The sequence below is a fragment of the Nuphar pumila genome, chromosome 1 (assembly GCF_984573655.1).
Source record: "Nuphar pumila chromosome 1, dmNupPumi1.hap1.1, whole genome shotgun sequence".
In the NCBI taxonomy this organism is placed as follows: Eukaryota; Viridiplantae; Streptophyta; class Magnoliopsida; order Nymphaeales; family Nymphaeaceae; genus Nuphar; species Nuphar pumila.
Genome location: NC_143249.1, coordinates 14,734,218 through 14,747,402, shown reverse-complemented (window position 1 = coordinate 14,747,402; position 13,185 = coordinate 14,734,218). Strand labels below are relative to the sequence as shown.

Here is a 13,185-nt window from a genome sequence, read left to right as displayed (position 1 = left end):
CTTTGCCCTTCATTACCATGGGAAAGACCAGTTCAGCAGGTCGCATCTCTTAAGCAATTAGCATAACTGGATTTGGATTTGATACATAAATGGTTCACGATGTAAATTTATACGTAAAACCCAATTAGGATCCGCCCTTTCAGATAATCTGGTCCGGAAAAGTGTTATCTGTTGATATCCGAACCAAACCCGATTCGCTAACAAAGCTGATTAATACAAGGGATATTTTAGACATTTCAATTGATGGACTGAACCATCTCCCGTCTCCGTTTGACCGGCAGTGGAGGCACAACGTTAGGGCCCCACAACAGTGACGTTCACGCCGCTCTTCCCAATCATCGGTGGCCACGTCACATCATCCCGTATGGTAGGGGCCCCTGATGATCGGACGGTAGGAAGCCTGTCGAGATGGGATCCGACGGAGGAATGCCCGGGTTTCTAGAGGCTTCGATTGGGAGAGAGAGGGAGAGAGAGAGAGAGGTGAGGGCAACCCGGTCAGTTAACCGCGGTTAATTCTTAACCACAGATGATGTCCCCATCACGCCCATCGCTTTCCTTCCGTCGCGTTAAGTTGTTGAGGAGAGAGAGAGAGAGAGAGAGAGAAGGCGAGGGTCTCCTTTTTCTCCTCTCCTCCTTCCCCTTCCCCCTTTGGGCTTGTTTGCAGACGGAAGGGTTCTCCCTTCTTTCTGTTTTCTTTCTTCCCCTCTTCAGAGAGAGAGAGAGAGAGAGAGTGAGATTGACGGTCGATCGGTCTGGAATTGGATTTTCGATTTCCGGCCATCGATCTCAGGCCTCCGGCGAGATCGACGGCGGAAGCGATGCAGAGTTAGCGAGCGGAGATTTGCTTAGGTTCCGAACTTAGAATTGGTGGAGATTTTTTGGAGGAGTGCGTAAGAGATTTCTGTGACCTTGATTTTTGTTGTTTGAGAATGAGATTTTGTAGATCGGAGGTGTTATTCTTTCGTTCTGCTGACGGGATTGCTTTCTTTTTTCTCTTGGACTGTTTCGTGATGGCCGATACATGTGTATTTATGTAGTTCGCTTCTGCGAGATGAAGATCTCGAGAGATCTCTGTGTGTTTTTTTTTTTAATTTGGATCTCTTGATGCTTATTTTCCGGCCCGAGCGGGTGAGCATTTTTATATTTTTGTGAAAATTTCTGGAATTTCTTGTCGATACCGGTAGGAAATGGGGGAAAATGTGCGAGTTCGATCCTGTAATAGTTTAAAGTGGATCTGATGGGTTTTTTGCTTTTATGTTTTCCCTTTTCAAATAGTTGTGGAAATTGAGTAGGTTTTGAGGAGTGGATTTATCAGTCCTGTATTTTCAGCGGTGTGGAGAGTTAGGGTATTGGTTACATTTGTTTGATTTTACTGGGTCCAGTTACTCCGACTTAGGGTCCAGCAACAAAATTTCTGTCTGCTTCTACTTATTTTCTCACCATAATTTGATTAGTTTCCTTGAGTTTTGAATTGAAATAGTGTATAATTTTGCAAATAATAGTGGACATGCGTTTAAATTCAGAGGAAGATGCGTAGCTCTCTGTCCTTTTGTAATTCTGTTGTTTAGTGTTAGTGTTTCTGTAGGCTTCAGACGGATTATTTTCCTTGGAGTCTAAACAGCAGAAGTTTTCCGTCAGTCATAAGGTACCACATACATGGTCAAAAGAGCAGAGTGATTTTTTTATTTTCTCTGCCTTTGTAATGGTGGATTCTTATATTTGGATGCACTTGTAATTCTTTGGAAGCAGCAGTAGTTCTTTATGTTCTTAAAGGTGGAGGCAAGCACAACGTTCTTCAAGCCAATAAAATGGCTTTTTCTCTGATCTAGCATATAATGGTAGAGTTCTACTTTGATCGGACTTGTTAGTTTGAGTTCGTTAAACAAGTATGTATTGCCTGAATCATTAGAGGGAAAGGAGATCACTGAGTTTTTGGAAATGAAGACACGCTTTTTTCTGTTTGTCACTTGTTCTTGAGTTGACACAAAAATCTTATAAATCTTATGGGACTTTGCTTAGCCGAACTGGAATTTCTGATATTATTATTTAGAGTTCTGTGGATTTAAAGGAATTTGGTAAATCTTCTACTGCTCTGTTATTCCTTTTCTGGGTCCTATATGGATTTGGTAGATTTTCTTCATTTATCTTGGAATTTATGTAAAAATTCTTTTGAAGTTACTGCAAAACGCTGAAATCTACACGGGATCATAGAAAGGGATTCAGACTTATATGTCTCTCTTGTCATTCATTGAAATTTGAACATCATAATACTATTGGAGTTCTTCATATTCACTAAGTCTTCCTCTGGTAACTGCGCTGGTAGGATAGCCAGTTCAGTTCAGAAGTGGTTTGACTGTTCTGTGAAGTTAATTTTTGACTTGTGCTTTGACGAGACACTCTTGTGTATAAGATCTTGGAGCCAGATTGGGGTGAAATATATTTGCTTAATGGTTTCATTGGATTTTTCCTTGGCGCATGGTTGATCTTGTTAGGTCTATGGGTCTAGGAGGGTTCTTAATACATGGCTTTTGTGGAAATGTCTTTTTTTCACAAGAAAGGCAAGATTATAGTTTGAATAGAAAATCTACTTTTATCATTATAGTTTTTGCCTATTTAAGATGGAAGGTCCTAAGCTCCCAACGATGTTATCTTTTTGTAGTCAAATATACACATCGTACCATATACCTCTGTCCTCTTGCAATCATACACCTATGTATGTACATCTTAAATTTCCATTGGTTAGGCTTCACATGTGATTTCATTTAATGGAATTATGTTTATCTACATAGAAATTTGTGGAAGCTTTGTTAATATATCTCTGGAATTTGTTTGTTCCTTTTCTTTTTCTGATCTTAGTTCCTGGGTTCTTGCATATGATTAAAGCTGTCGAAGGTCTGTTGATGTTGCTTTTATTTGAGTATTTTTATACTGTCTAGGGTAGGATGGCACTGTTGTTTGAGTTGCTTTAGAGTTTCTAGGATGTTTTCAGAAATACAAGTTCTGTTGGATGTTTTTCCTTCTGCCTCAAATACAAACTGCATGTGTTATGGTTTTGAATGAAGTTCACTGGAGATTTACTGATTTATATTTAGTCTAGGTGTTATTTGAATTTGTATCTTGGGTACTTCAATGTACTTCAAATTTCCCATTCTACTCATTTTGATGCTGGCACACTTTCTAGATAATAATTGAGGTGTTATTCCAACTTGCCATAACAGAAAATTAACTCTATTGATAACAATGTCCTTGCAACTGAAATAAACAATAGATGGAGAGTTTCTTTGTCCATTTTCTTTGAAATTTCAAGCATGCACTTAAGTTTTAGCCTTTCCCCAAAAATGCACCTAAGCTTTGCAAATTCTTGAACTACAACCAAGCTTTCCCTTTGTTAACCACAATCAGATTTTGGCATGGGCTTGTCAAGCTAGTCATTAGCATCCATTCAAATGTCTTGTTTACTTCTACCAATTTCTCAACCTGTCTCTCATCCAATCATCCAAAAATTGAAAACACGGATAAGGACATAAATCTTTTTATTATTCTGTTTATGTATCTAGTACAAACATAAAATTCTTTGTAGAGTAGAAGATTTTGCTTGCTATGTGTTTGCTAACTTGTAAACATCCCACCAAATCTCCCAGACAAGCATAGGTTTACTTTCAACTTCTTTCAACTTCTTAAAACTTATAACAGTTCCCATCTATAGTTTTAAAAGAGGATGATTCAGACCCAATAACCATACATGAATTTTGGAACCTAAAGAGATGAGATGCAGACTCAGGCTTTCAACAACTGCCCCAAAGTCCTTACAAGTATCTCATTGAACCAAGTATGTGTATTAGACAAAAAAATTATCAAGATCTGATCCTGTTTTGATTCAAAAGAATGAGAAAGACATTTTGAAGCTAATTAAAAGATCCAAAAAAAAGCCACAAAAGAGGTGAAGCAAAGTAGATCCGAAAGCAATAAGAGAAGAAGCAAGAAAACAAGGACATCTAAGCTTGAGTAGGTATCGTTGTTTCATATAATGTCATATGGTATGATGCTTTATGACTTTTATGAGACTCCACAATCAATACACACACATATGTAAAGTAAGCAACTTCATGGTCTTGTAGTGAGTGCAAAGCAAATTAGCAGGTTTGTCCTTTTCTATGAATTCTAGTTTTCAAATGTTTGTTATTTGTGGATTTCTTAAACTCCTCTGTTGATTTGGTTGCAGAAATATGTGGAAGAAAACTAGTGGTTAAATCATGTGTACAACGAATAAGAAATTTGTTAAATTAACTTCTTATCAAAGTTAATTTTAACCGAACACATTTGTTCAGGTCTGTAACTTTAGTAGCGTAATCAAATTCTGATCACTGACGAAGACCATTTCTCTTTTCCTCCTTGAATTCATTTAGAATTTGTTTTATTCAGTAACCAATAATTGCTGATGTATTTGGTTATTATTTTGGTCATATAAGGCTATCTCTTTTGTTAACTTGCTGTCATTATTTTCCTTAGATTACATGTAGTTTTGTGCCTGTATGGTTCATCATTTATGGTTCTTTAGGTTTCCTAATTATAACAGTTCAGAAGAATTGGCTATTCTTCTCTATATTTTGTTCCCGTCTTTCTTTCTCAGTTTTCTAACATGCACAAAAACATCTTACAGGTTTTACAGCCACTCCAGCTGATGGTGAGGGTAGAAAAGGAACTTTTATGTGACATGGTGAATGAAATGGCTTCTGCAATGTAGAAAATTCTTCAATTCTATTTGGATATCTAATCTGATATCGCAGTGGTTTGAGCCTGTGGATAGCAAGTGCAATTTTCCATAACTGCTTCATGATCATTACTGCAACTATCCATCTTTCCCTCTTTGAAGCAGGGTCGACATTGGAGTTCGGCACCTGCTCGGGAGAAAAGGTTTTCATCACCTGCCTTCTTGACCTAGGCAATCTTCTGTCTTCTGTCCATGTCTCCTAATTTGGATAGCCCTGTCCAGACTCAAATGACTGTTGCGGTCTTCAATGGTGCTCTCAGCAGTGAATACCATGCTAATCAGAGAATGGCAGGGAAGCCTGTTAGAAGAAGGCGTGTATTTGTTCAGACAGACACTGGGTGTGTTTTGGGGATTGAATTGGATAGGGGAGACAATGTCCACACTGTGAAGAGAAAGATGCAGCTAGCTCTCCATGTGCCAACAGAAGAGAGCTGTCTCACTTTTGGGGATCTTGTGCTGAAGAATGACCTTAGTGCTGTAAGAAATGATGCTGCCCTGCGCCTGACAAAGAATGTCATGCACAGGAGCTCTTCTACTCCCTGTTTGTCACCTACCAGCAAGGATCTGCAACACAGAGACCATAGTGGTCCAATTGAGGTATTATGCTGCTCTGATAAATGTTCCAGAACAAAGCAACTGGTTAAGGATGTTGTCAAGGCAATCAAAAGTGGTGTAGATCCAATTCCTGTCCACAGTGGCCTCGGTGGTGCTTACTATTTCAGAAACATTAATGGAGAAAGTGTTGCTATTGTGAAACCAACTGATGAAGAACCCTTTGCTCCTAATAACCCAAAAGGTTTTGTGGGTAAAGCTCTTGGTCAGCCAGGTTTGAAGAGGTCTGTGAGAGTGGGTGAGACTGGGATCAGAGAAGTTGCAGCTTATCTTCTTGACTATGATAACTTTGCAAATGTACCACCTACTGTTCTTGTGAAGATCACTCATTCAGTTTTTTGCATCAATGAAGGTGTTAACAGTAACAGAACCCGAAACAGGAATCAAGTTAGCAAGATTGCTTCTTTGCAGCAGTTTATGCCCCATGATTTTGATGCAGGTGACCATGGGACATCGAGTTTCCCAGTTTCTGCTGTGCATAGGATTGGAATACTGGATATTCGAATTTTAAACACAGATAGACATTCAGGCAATCTACTGGTTAGGAAGCTTGATAGGGTTGGAAGGTTTGGTCAGGTAGAACTGATCCCAATTGACCATGGGATGTGTCTCCCTGAAGATTTGGAGGATCCATACTTTGAATGGCTGCACTGGCCTCAAACCTCAATTCCCTTCTCAGATGATGAGCTTGATTACATTGCAAAGCTTGATCCATTCAAGGATGCAGAGCTGCTCAAAGCTGAATTGCCAATGTTTCGGGAGGCATGCTTACATGTACTGATTCTGTGTACCATTTTTCTCAAGGAAGCAGCAGGCTTTGGGCTCTGCCTTGCAGAGATAGGAGGAATGATGAGCCGTGAGTTTCATGGGTTGGAAGAGGAGCCTAGCGAGCTGGAGGTTGTCTGTATTGAAGCAATGAGGCTTGTGGCAGAGGAAGAATCATTCTCTGATGACCTGGAAGAAGGTGAGGAGCTTGGCTCGGATCAATTTCAGTTCCATATTGACTGTGAGGAAGAGTTCAATCAGCCAAAACATTCTCAGGTTGATTATCAGAGCAAATCATATATTCATTCTAGTTTCATTCCTAACCTGAACTTTGGGTTCAAACATTTTCCTGCTTCAAGTTTTCTTTCTCCAAAGGGTGGAAATAGTAAAAGCCCTTTGTCCAAATTAGATGAGAGACTGGAAATGGAAGAAATGGAGGATAGTCGGGAGGAAGCAGTAGTGGTTTCTGCACAGAAAGAATCAATCCGTAAACTTTCAAAATCCTTCAAAAGCATGGACATCACTGATAAGTATCAACGCCATGGGGGCATTTGGGGAGATGGGTCTGTTGCTGGTGGGAACAGACGGAGTGCCGAGGAACAGGTCCAAGTTGGGGCAAGCTTTGTGAAACTATCCGACATGAGTTCGCGCGAATGGGGGGCATTCCTGCACAAGTTCCGGGAGCTGTTGCAGGGTGCTTTTGAGGCGAGGAAAGGCAGGAACATAAACCAGAGGCAGAGGCTGGGCACGTCCTGCCAATTTTGAGAGTTAGAAGATGATGGTGTTGTTTGTGTATAAAGAAGCAAGTAATGGTTGAAGGCCGATTGCAGGTCTGGCTTGCTAGCTATCTGTTTTCTAGTTTTAGTTCAGAATGGAGTGTCGTTAGGGTGTTTGTAGAAGCAAATGTGGGTGCTGCTGGTGTCCATGGTGTAAATATTTTCTTTCACTTCATGGAGGAGGATGCATCAGTGTCAGCTAAGTAGGTTTGAATAGGGCTTTCCTTTTCTTTTCCTTTTCTTTTTTTTTTCCTTTCCTATGGCTGCCAGCTACGAGAAGAAAAAATCTTATGAATAAACTAGAAAAAAAAGAAAAATTTGTATAGTGTCAGAAAATGTGCAGAGTCCTGAGCCTTAGGACATGGACTTTTTAGAATTTGTATGGATTTGGGTTGCAATACTTGTTTGTTTATTGCGAGCCAAATTATGTCATATGCTCTAGATTAATTACAGCTTTTAACTAATGTTGTTGACTCTGGCTCATTGATCTACTCTGGTTTGTGTGCTTAATCCTCTCCCAAATTTTTTTGATCTTCAAATTGTCTTGCGCGAGGTAGCATTGTTGCCTTTAGTATGCTGTAAATTGTTTACTTGTGAGTAGGGGTGGCAATCGTGGCGGGTTGGCGGGTCAGAACACCTCAACACGAACCCGACCCGTTTATTAAACGGGTCAGATGTGGCAAACATGAACACGACCCATTTATTAAACGGGTAACCCGACTCGACAAGATTAACCCGTTTAATAAACGGGTCGGATCGACCCTACACGATTATATCTCTCCGTTAAAAGATGTTGCAAGTAAGAAATAAGAAGGAGGAGGGGGGATTATTTTAAGTAAGAAGAAATTAAAAAGAGTTATACTTTTAACTTGAGTTGATGTTAAAAAAAATTAACGTTTTTTCAGATGAGAACATTTAATGTTATTGCTCTCAAGTCTTGTCACTTCTGCCATTAACTTTTCACTTCTCTCTCTTAATGATATTGCTTTCAAGTCTTGTCACATCTGCAGAGCAGGTTTTAAATATTTAAATATGTCGTGTATATTTAAAATCGGTCGACACGATTATAAGTTTGGATTACAAACAGGTTGCGAATTTAATCATCCCAAAAAACCATTTTAAATATAAACGGGTTGTGGGTTGACGGGACCCGCTCGCCTAACCCGTTTATTAAACGGGTCAAACGAGTTGACGAGTTGGCATACCCCTAACACGAAGGCGGGTCGACCCGTTTACGGCACAAACCTGTTTAAGCCAAACCCGAACCCGACTAAGAAGCGGGTTGGCGAGTCGTGTCAGATTTTGCCACCCCTATTTGTGAGATTGGTTCCTACTCTTATTATTCTATTATTTAACAGTTGGAATGCCTGTTTTAGGGCAATCCATTGCTCTATACAAGGCCTACTCTGTTTCCAATTATTTACTGTTATGTTATCCCAATGGATGTTATGCCCCATTGCATCGGATTTTGGAAAATGACTAGTGGCAAGTGTTGCTTGGGATGTATATCCATGTATTTGCTGCTGAATTTGGATCTGGAGGGTTAGATTACCCAAAAAACAAATACAAAAATCCCTTTTGATTATACCTATAGCCGGTCGTGATATGTGCGTATGGAGAGAGAGAGAGAGAGAGAGAGAGAAAGAGAGAGAGAGAGAGAGAGAGAGAGAGAGAGAGAGAGAGAGAGAGACGAAAGAAGATCAACATTATCACTCATGAAGATCAACAAAATGTTGAACCCATGAACCGAACAAAATAGAAAACAAAACTAAAAATATAGAAAAACAAAAGCTAAAGAAAAAGAAACTATAGACAGCTAGCAACAAACAAGAAGGAGAGGTCTCTAAGATGCATACATAGAATCACATATACATCAACCAAGATTTTATGGACAAGATTATTAAGGATGACCGGAATTTGACGAAAAGTAGCATCATTGCGTGCCATCCAAACAAACCACCAAGTAGTAAGCAACCATGTCTTCCAGATCAGTCTCCACCGCTTGCATCGTCTAATTTCAATAGGGCTCGGGAGCAGATCAAGTGCAAAAGACTCCTCTTTGACAATTACGTTCGGAGATCTCCACATCCTGTTAAATAGGGCCACAAAGATTGGGTAGGATCAGAATAAATGAAAAGTAGTTTCTTCAATAGTTTGACACAACACACACCAGCTTAGAAACTGAAAGCCTAACTTCTTTAAATAACTGAGTCTGAACCCTATCATGCAAAATTAACCAAGCCAAGACCCGAGATCTTGAGGAAGGGACCTTACCACATAACGCACACTCAGGGAACCAATCTGCCCCTAGGGGTAGCAACGATCTATATACACTTTATGGGTGTGGAATGCACCATTTGGTGTAATCGCCCATTGCAAGAGATTTTGGTCACTGCTTCACGGAGTCGTCACCTTTGAAAATTTGTTTTGATCAACTTAGATACGTGCAGCATGTTCCAAATGTTAGGGAATGATTCTTCACCCATGTTTTATTTTCTTTTGACAACATAATTTTGAGTACATTAAATATCACATTGGCTGTTGATTTTTGAAGCCTTGTTAAAGTTCTTCAGATGTCATAGTCAAACAACCCAAGGGCTGATTTTCATTAAACAAAACCTGTAGATCGCATCTTTAAGGACAGTTTCACCAAAACCAGTAGTAGAAAAAAATGATGTTTGTATTTCTTGACTATACAGATGTGATCTTGTGCATGATGTTACAGGGATCAGCTCTTGGAGCACTTAATCCCAACATGTGTAGGTTTTTATGAGCTTTGAACAATCGAGAACCCAAAATCTTTGTAAGCATGGAGGTTCCAAGTATCATTTTTTTCATCCAAAAGGCATGATTCGGGTGATGATTCCTAATAATGGTTCATGCCAAACACATCAATGGGGGTTAGAATTGCTTAATTTCCATTGTTCCTGCTTTCGGTCATAGAAGTAGATGCTAGAGGTAGTTTTCTCCTGATCTTGAACTCAATATTACGCCACTCTCTGTCCTGATCCTATCATTCATTTATTTATGAGAGTATTTGATACACCTCCGCTTGTCTGGTAGTTTGTGCACAAGTTACCTTGTGCTGGGACGTTAAAAGTTCGAACCGCAAATGGTATTGCCCTATAACTGGTAGGGGTCTGCCTAACCCCAGCTTTCTCTGTCGAAAGAAAAAAGAAAATATTTGATACCTCGTGGTCCAGGAACTCCTTAGTTGAAACTTATTGGGAGACAGTTTTGACTAAAATCTAATCCCATGGATGTGTTCATCATGGTCAAAATAGTAGGAAATCATTCCTGAATCATATTAAAATCCGTTCCTGCCTTTTCTCAATATGAAATAACTTTAATGGGAAAGCCTAGCTGGCAGGAGTTTTAGAGACTTGTGCCCTTTACCGTGAAAGTGCCTTCCATCGGAATAAAACAAACAGATTGATGGGCAGTGCCTCATGACCCCCATTTAATCTCTGCCTTTGTTTGTCCCTTATTTCCTGAACCCTCCTGGTTCTGAACTTGAGAAGTCCCTTCCATCTTAGGACAAATCGATCTGTCCCCTAGCCAAGGGTGAGAAGCCTGCACTACATTACTCAACCATGCCCTTGTAGATTATATAATAGGCAAATTAATAAAATTAATTGCAGTACATAACTGATGTAAAGTTACCACATTGCACAAATACAAACACTTCTATAAAGGAAGAGAAAAAACAGATAGATAGATAATCCAAATAAGACAATTAAGACTCTGCAACTTGGCCTAAGATGTTGGCAACACTTGGTCACTGCAAATTTAAAATCCACTATAAGATCCATGCAAGTCCCTGGAGATGCTAGAGTTCTCAAAGCATGAACTAGACTTTGAGGTGTACTGATCAGAAGGAGGATATGCTAGGACTAGTTGGTCAAAGCCTAGATCATCCTCCATGACCAGCTTCTCCAGGGGGACTTCTTGCAGTGGTGCATCTCCATTGAGGAACTGAACCACTTGCCTCATGCTTGGCCTAGCTTCAGGTGCTGCCTGAGAGCACAGCACTCCAAGCTTCAGCACCAGCTCTACCTCTGCCTTCACATACCTTATCTCCAGCCTCTCATCCACCACAGAGAGTATATCTCCTCTCCTCCAACACATATGCACCCAATCCACCAGCACAACCTCATCACTAGGCCTCATGGCCTCTACTGGCCTCCTCCCACAAGCCGTTTCAAGAAGAAATGCTCCAAAGCCGAAGACGTCCGAGCTCGTTGTTGCCTTGCCGGCGACCGAGAGCTCTGGTGCCATGTAGCCCAACGTGCCCACAATGCGTGTCGTCTGCGGATTAGCCCCGTGCTCGTAAAGCTTCGCGAGCCCAAAGTCCCCCAGCTTCCCATTCAATTCAGCATCCAGTAGTACATTACTGGCCTTCACATCTCTGTGCACCACAACCTGCTCCCATCCCTCATGCAGATACAGAAGTCCTGAAGCAATTCCCTTGAGAATCTTGAACCTTTCTTCCCAGTTGAGGCACCTCCTCTTCGCGTCAAAGAGGAAAGTGTCTAGACTACCGTTTGGCATGAATTCATACACAAGAAGTAGCTCTTCATTCCTCCTACACCATCCCTGCAACTGAACCAAGTTCCTGTGCCTCAACCTCCCTAGACTTGATACCTCTGAAACAAACTCCTTGAGTCCCTGGCTGGCGTCATGAGAAACTCTCTTGATTGCAACCTCCATGCGGTTGCTGGGAAACAGTCCCTTGTAAACGATACCAAATCCTCCCTTGCCCAATAGGCCCTTCTCATTGAACCCTTTGGTAGCCTTATAGATCTCTTTGTAGGCCATCCTATGTGGGTAGTCCAGCTCCCACTCTTCAATTGTCTCAGAAGTTAGTTTCCACCTCCTATACAACAGATAAGAAATGCTACCTACCGTTATCATAAACAAGAGCATGACGGTGCTACCATATGGCAATAACTTAGACCGCAATAGTGTTTTATTTATCTTGGGGATTTTGGGGAGTTTGGTGAGGTCCAGTTCCTGAGCTTCTCCATTGATCATGAAGCTCCATGCCAAGATATAGTGCTCGCTGGCGAACATCTTCGTACCAGAAGAGAAACCAACGTACATAAATTTCTGTAGAACAGGGGATAGATCAATGTTATAGGATATCAGTGGCTTGCTAGGCTTGAAAGGACGATGTGCTACTGGAGCTATGGTTACATTGAGCAATTTGTCAGTCCCATTGTAGTCTATCCATGTTTGGATCAGCGTTCCAGATTGCAAATCAACTGTTTTATTCTTGCCATCATCCGTGAAGTAAGCCGCAGGGATGGAAGTGTTGGATATCACACTGTTGACGTCGATACCGACGTGGTTGTGGTCGATATCCTTCAACCATCGTGCTTGATATGTGTCGAATTCGACAGCAAACATATGGTTGGAGAAGTTACCATTGTTAGACTCGCTAACAAGGCCTAGAAAGTCGCCACCTTTAACTTTTGAGAGTCGAGCAGAGGGCAAGATGGCGAAGGCAAAGCCACGTCCCCCCAATTCTTCGGTTTCAGAGACAATTGCGAAGACAAAACGAGTGCTAAAAGATGCACTTCTGTTTGCAACAGCAGAAGGATACTTGAATTGCAGAGGAACATGATAGAAGGCGTGGCCCATGCCGTCTTCCACGCGAGAATTGTTGGTTAGGCGTAGAGCTCCCGAGGAAATTATGATCGACTGATCGGTTAAGGTCAGGTTGTCTTGAAGAAAGCCATTAGTGAAGATGAAACTGTTTGCAATTGAAGTTACAGGCTTGGTGAGATGTACAAGAAGAAGAAGAAGAAGGATACATGGTGGTTTGGGGGTTGTGTTCAAGTATGCCATGAGAGAAGCTCACACCTATTCTTCAACCTGCTCGATGAGGCCTACCGGCATTTGGTTTGGTTTCAGTAGAACTGCTTCAGTTGAGTGCCTTCAAATGGTATGGAGGGAGGGTTTGTATAGAGAAGCGAAGCTTTTGACTTTTCCACATTGCTGTAACCATCAATAACGAAACAGAGAAATAATGGGCCAGACTGAGTAGCTCAAGTAGCCAATATGAAGCAGGCCCCCCTCTCTTGGCTCTTAGTTGTGCCATTATGAAGCGGAAGCAACTGGACATGCCCTCTCAAGGTAGGTTCATTTCTGCCGATATATGGATTTCTGCTTTCTCTTTGACAGCACTTACAGATTCGTTTGACTTTTCCGAATCCTTCTTATCATGCTAGTCAGTTTTTCTTCTACGTTATTGAAGTA

The 13,185-nt window shown here is 41.0% G+C and overlaps 2 pseudogenes across 3 annotated transcripts; one reads left to right on the top strand and one right to left on the bottom strand.

The window, feature by feature from the left end:
- The first annotated feature begins 573 nt into the window (after positions 1-573).
- On the top strand, positions 574-7,407 carry LOC149848074 (phosphatidylinositol 4-kinase gamma 5 pseudogene; annotated as a pseudogene). Of its 2 annotated transcripts, none has more exons than XR_016434384.1 (2): positions 574-886; positions 4,661-7,407. The product of XR_016434384.1 is annotated as a phosphatidylinositol 4-kinase gamma 5 pseudogene, transcript variant X1 (transcript). The 2 variants fall into 2 exon arrangements; XR_016434409.1 differs by having other exon boundaries at positions 602-1,128.
- A 3,116-nt stretch (positions 7,408-10,523) lies between these two features.
- LOC149848073 (L-type lectin-domain containing receptor kinase S.4 pseudogene) lies at positions 10,524-12,863 on the bottom strand (annotated as a pseudogene). Its single transcript, XR_016434356.1, has one exon. The product of XR_016434356.1 is annotated as an L-type lectin-domain containing receptor kinase S.4 pseudogene (transcript).
- Between the last annotated feature and the right edge of the window lie 322 nt (positions 12,864-13,185).